Below are 6,323 nucleotides of genomic sequence, written 5' to 3'. Positions count from 1 at the left end.
GCCAGATCATGACCTGAGCCCAAGTCAGACGCCTAACCGACTGAGCCACCCAGGAGTCCCTCTTTGGGCTTTTCTGTGTACACCATTTTGCTAGCTTCCTAATGTGGCTGTAAAAAGTTACCCCAAACTAAGTGAATTAAAACAATAAAATTTATTCTCTTTTACTTCTCAACATAAGGTGTCTAGAATGGATCCACAGCACTGTTAGCCGCCTTGATATTCCAGGGAGGAATTTGTTTCCTTGCACTTTCCAAGTTCTGGAGACTGCTTAATTGCCTTGCCTCATAGCCCACTTCCTCTAAGGTAGCATCTTAACATCTGTCCCCATCCTGCTTCTATCAGAGCAACGACTTCTCTGTCTCCAACTCCACTTATATCCTTCTTATCACACCCTCCTGATTATATCATGTTTGCCAGGTCATCTAGGATCATCTTGCATCTCAGGATCCTTAACTAGGGCACAAGGACAAACTCTTTTTGCAAACTCTCTTTTGACATAGAATGTAACCCTCACGGGTTATAGGGATGAGGGCTATCCTTTTGGTGGGGGGTGAGAGGCATGGGGAAGGCATTCATCTTACTGCAACTGCAATACCTTCTGTTGATGGGTACATTATTAAACCTTCCTTTCTGGTCTACATCACTTTTCTTTCCTTATTTCATTGGCTCTAACTTACAGTACGTTGACTAGCAGTGGGAACAGAGGACCCCCTTATCTCCAGTCTGTGGGAGAACTATTCACTCTTTCACCCTTAAGATTGATGTTTGCTGTACGGTAATTTTGTAGCTGTTCTTTATTGAGTTGAGGAAGTTTCCCTTGGTATGTTGAGTTCCGTATATATTTTGAATATTGACATCCTTTCAGATACATAGTTTGCAAATATTTTCTCCCATTGCATAGATTGTCTTTTCACTCTTGATGGCTTCTTCTGCTGTGCAGAAAGAAGTTTGTCCCTTGTAGTTTGATGTGGTCACGCTTGCCCATTTTAGCTTTGTTCCATCCTGCCTCCCCATGCTGTTGGGCTCAAACTAAAAAATCATTCCATAGGCCAATGTCAAGAAACTTTCCCGTTTTCTTCTAGGTTTCAGGTTTTACACTTAAGTTGCTGACACATTTTTTAGTTGATTTTTAAGTGTGATGTGAGATAAAAGTCCACTTTCAACTTCTGCATAGGGATGGACATCCAATTTTCCCGGCACCGTTTCTTGAAGAGACTATTCGTTTCCCCATTGTGGGTTGTTGGCATCCTTGTTTGCACATCAGTTGACCGTAAATACATTAAGATATTTTTCTTCCCTCTGAAACAGCCTCTTAGGGAATTTGGCTCTCTCACCCCTCCCCTTTGCCTCATCACGTTCTTCCTCAGAACTGCTATGAGGAGAATGGGTTTGGGCATTGGGGGGCCCTCCTGCCTATTTCTAGGCACAGATGCAGATAAAAGGGTGCAAAGGACGTACAGGTTGGTAAGTGGGTTTATGGAGTTTTTGTGGCTGGAGCCTGTGTTTCAAGAGTTCCTTGTAGCACCCAGTCTTCCACTCCTAAAGGGCCCATTGGTTGCTCCACATAAAAATTAAAATTCATGGGGCACCTGAGTGGCTCACTTGGTTAAGCGACCAACTCTTGGTTTTGGCTCAGGTCATGATTTTGCAGTTTGTGGGTTCGAGCCCCACGTCGGGCTCTGCAGCTGGCAGCACGGAGTCTGCTTGGGATTCTCTGTCCCTCTCTCTCTGCCTCTCTACCCCTTACAGTCTCTGTTTCTCTCAAAATAAATAAGTAGATAAACAAAAACATTAAAATTCATGAAGACAAATGAACAAACCATCAGAAAATCCCTTGGTACCATTTCTGTCTATTCCTCTCTTCATGTTTGTTCATTTGTTCATTATTTTTTTTAAGTAATCTCCGTGCCCAACATGGGGCTTGAACTCACCACCCTGAGTTCAAGTTGCATGCTCTACCACTGAGCCAACCAGGTGCCTCTCTTCATGTATATTTAGCAACCAACACACATAAGATCGTTTTAATTATCAGCAATAAGGTGAGCTGTTTCACACAGCACTTCTGAGACCAAACGTGTGAGGTTTTCCCTACACCAACCAATTCTCCAGCTCTCTGGACACCAACTGGGTGTCTTACAATTAATTCAGTTCTGAAGCCAACTGGGAATTTCCACAGACCACAGAGATTAACGACTCAGTCTCACAACACTGCCCCCACTTCAGATGCCAATCACAAGTCCTGGGCCTCTTGTACTTCTGACCAACTGGCTATAAATGGCTACAAATTCCAGTATATTCTTTTTTTTTTTTTTTTTTTTTAAGTAGGCTTCATGCCCAACAGTGAGCCCAGTGCAGGTCTTGAACTCATGACCCTGAGATCAAGACATGAGCTGAGATCAAGAGTCACTCAACTGACTGAGCCATCCGGGTGCCCGAAATTCCAGTATAATCTTGAGTAGAAGTGGTGATATACAGGGTTCAGTTCTCAATTCTTTACTCCTGATCATAACAGAAGCGCTTCTGGCATTTGGCTGTCAAAGTTCTGTATTCATTGTAGATGGATACTATAGATCAGATTAACTTTCCTCCTCATGTTATGTACTGAGCACACATTTATAGTTTAAATATAATAGTGTTTAAATGTTTAAAGTGCTTTTCTGAAGTTACTAGCATAATGGAGACGTAATCACATCATCGGGTGTATAGTACCACAGTATATTAAAATGCAGGCATTACTAGAGTAAAACCTTTTTAGTCATAGTGCATATTCTAATGATTCATTTTGCACCGCATTCCAGAAGTCAAACTGCTTTCTCTTTGATATCCTAAGATGAGGGATATACTAGCAATACTACATTTTTTTTAATATGTTTTCTTCTGTTCTGAAAAAATTTTGTCTGTAAGTGGGGAGAACTGTGAATAAATACCTTGAAAAAGTGGGAAAGTTTCCTGGAAGGTGATCAGAGTCCTGTTGAATATTTCAAAGTTTTCAAGTTATGGATGCTTTTTTGATTTCTAATTCTTAATTCCATTTTAATGATCTATCTGCATGGAAACTATTCTTCTCAGTTCTCAAATTAGTAAAGATAAAGTTGTTCACAGTAATTCCTACAGGTTTTGAAAATCTCTTATCAATAGTCTTACTGTAATTAGTATTCATAAGTACTAATACTAATAAATATAGTTTAATTAGTATTGTTCATGTGCCTATCTTTAGTCAATATTTTAAAAGATTTACCTGCTGTATCAATTTTGATAAGACATTAGTTTTATTCTACTTTTCATTATATTCAATATAAATCTCATTTCTGCCCTTTTTTGGGCTTACGCTGTATCTTTTTCAAAAGTCTTGAATTGGACTTGTAGGATTGATATGTCCAGTGAGCTTTTAATATGTAAATCTGCAGCTAACTTATTTCCTCCAGAGATTTTTTTCATTAAATAAATACCAGAAGTCTGAACCGGAATTTTCTTACCTTTTCATATACAAAAACTAGTTATCAAAATAAATAGCAATTATTACTTAGGTGTTCAATTTTTAAAAATCTGAAAGTACAGTTTTCCAGATACCATTATTTGAAAGAGGATAAACATTATCTGTCTTATTACAAAATATCCTATAGTTTTGAGAGTTTGTGGTATTGATGCAAAATGAATAAACCTTTTAGAGTCTAGAAGAGGGGCTCCTGTGTGGCTCAGTCCATTAAGCAACCGACTCTTGATTTCAGCTCAGCTCATGATGTCAAGGCCATGAGATTGAGCCTTGCATCGGGTTCCATGCTGCCAGCACAGAGCCTGTTTGGGATTCTCTCTCTCCCTCTCCCTCTCTCTAAATAAACATTTAGAATTAAAAAAAAAAAATCTCTATAAGAAAGAAAGTTTTATTCCAGCCCAATTTAGGCCAGCTGGCCCAAACCAACAATCTTCACAGGGAAGACAGTGCTGTAGACAATGAACAGTTTTTACAGGATTATATACTTTTTTGTACATCTTATGAAAGCCCAAAGACTCTAGATTAGCATATAGGCAGGAATGACGAGTTTTAACGCCAAGAAATGCAAGAAGTAGAAGAAGCATTGGTGTTAAGGATGAGATGGTTTTGCTTTAGGCCACTCATTTACAAAGCAGATGTAAAATGTATGCTTGGTGCGCCATAAATCAGGCTTTTGGCTTAAACAAAGTTTATGTGCAGTCGTGCTGATTTAGGAAACATTTAAGGGGCGCCTGGCTGGCTCAGTCAGTGGAGCATGGGACTCTTGATCTCATAACTTGGGGCTGTGAGTTTGAGTCTCCTGTTGGGCATAGAGTTCTGCATAGAGTTTTTTTTCTTTCTTTCTTTCTTTCTTTCTTTCTTTCTTTCTTTCTTTCTTTCTTTCTTTCTTTCTTATTTTTTTGACACAGGGATGAGTATATTGTCTATTGAAATTCATTCAAATTTTTTGGATTCTCAAATCTAGCAGTTACCAATAGGGATATGTTTTAATTGTTCTATGTGATTGAGGGATTGTCCACCCCCCCTCTTTTTATTCTGTTTTTTTTTTATTCATAAACATAAAAAAGACTCGGGTTATTCTCTCCCACTCTCCTCCTCTGCTATCGTAGAAATGGTGAAAATCCCACCATGGATATATTTCCTCAAGTAAAGGACATGGGAATCCAAATTCACTCCTCTAGCTAGGATCACCACTGAATACACAATATTTGATCTTCTAAATATCCTAATATTCAGTTGGAGTTTATCTTGTCATATTTCCCAACTGTCTCCCAAACTCTTTAAAGATACCCTAGGGGCACCTGAGTGGCTCAGTTGGTTGTGGCCAACTCTTGATTTCGGTTCAGGGCATGATCTCAAGCTTCGTGAGCTCAAGCCCCATGTTGGGCTCTGCAGTGACAGCATGGAGCCTGCTTGGGGTTCTCTCTCTTTTCCTCTCCATATCTCTGCCCCTCCCCTGCACATGCTCTCTCTCTCTCAAATACATAAGCACTTAAATATATATCCTGCCATGAGATACTACCTCGCACCTATTGGGGCAGCTACTATAAAAAATGAGAGGGGTGCCTGGCTGGCTCAGTTGGAAGAGCATGACCCTTGATCTCAGGGTCATGAGTTCAAGCCCCACACTGGGTGTAGAGTTTGAAAAGAAATGGATTTTGGAGCGCCTGGGTGGCTCAGTCAGTTAAGGGTCCGACTCTTGGTTTCAGCTCAGGTCATGATCTCACAGTTTCGTGAGTTTGAGCCCCTCATCGGGTTCCACACTGACAGTGCAGAGCCTGCTTGGGATTCTCTCTCTCTCTCTCTCTCTCTCTCTCTCTGCCCCTCCCCTGCTCTCTCTCAAAATAAAAAAATAAACTTAAAAAAAAAAAAAAGACTATGTCTTGAACAATTCAGTCTGTGTTTGCTAGTTTAGATTCACTAAATCCTCGCCCTCACTGTGGGGTTACACGAGGACCTTCCCATATCTGCACACACAGAGTTTTAAGGTAATACTCAGTTCGTTCATATTTGTATGTACTCTCTACATTCTGATCCAGTCTGAATCAGAATTCACATACAGCTTTCCTTCTCGGGTCGTGGGGCACCCATCTGGCTCAGTTGGAGGAGGATGAGACTTGATCTCGGGGTCCTGAGTCTGAGCCCCATGTTGGGGTGTAGAGGTTACTTAAATAAAATTTTTAAAAAACTGTAAAAAAAAAAGAAGAGAAAATAATAGGCCTTCCTTCACTTTCATAAAGAAAAGCTTGATTTCCATCTGTCTCCTGGGGAGACCATGTCTACAGGCACTACCTCCCTCAGAACTCCTTTGCCTGCTTCCTGTGCACAGCATGACTTTTTTTTTTAGGTCTCATCTAAAAATGTGCCAGAATCCACTTGTAGCCCAGTTTGTATGTGGTTTCTCTTTCCACTCCTGTGCACAGGTGCGAACCTCTTCTTTTGCCTCTTTCCTTGCTAGTGGGGTGGGGTGGGGGCCAGGGTTCAGCAGAAATTCCACTGAAAATGCCCAGGGAAGATAGGCACCCGCTGGTGTGCACAGTGTTCGGATTATGTTGCTTTCTTGTTTGTTTGTCTTTTTTCCCTTTTTTTCCTTTCCCAAAACAGAACAAAGCAGCAAGAGTGGTTATAGGACAAGTGTTGTTAAAACATTGTATTCTATTCTAAAAAAAACCCAAAAAACAAAAAAATATTCTATTCTACATAAACACAACATCTAGTTGTACTGCATTGTGGGGCATTTGTTGGGGGGGGGGGGAGCTGGAGAGTGACCCGGGTGATGAAATGGTGCACTCCCTTGGAACTAACTAATTCTTGATGTACTAAGTGAAGA

The sequence above is a fragment of the Felis catus genome, chromosome E2 (assembly GCF_018350175.1).
Source record: "Felis catus isolate Fca126 chromosome E2, F.catus_Fca126_mat1.0, whole genome shotgun sequence".
Taxonomy (NCBI): Eukaryota; Metazoa; Chordata; class Mammalia; order Carnivora; family Felidae; genus Felis; species Felis catus.
This window is presented reverse-complemented; position numbering follows the sequence as displayed.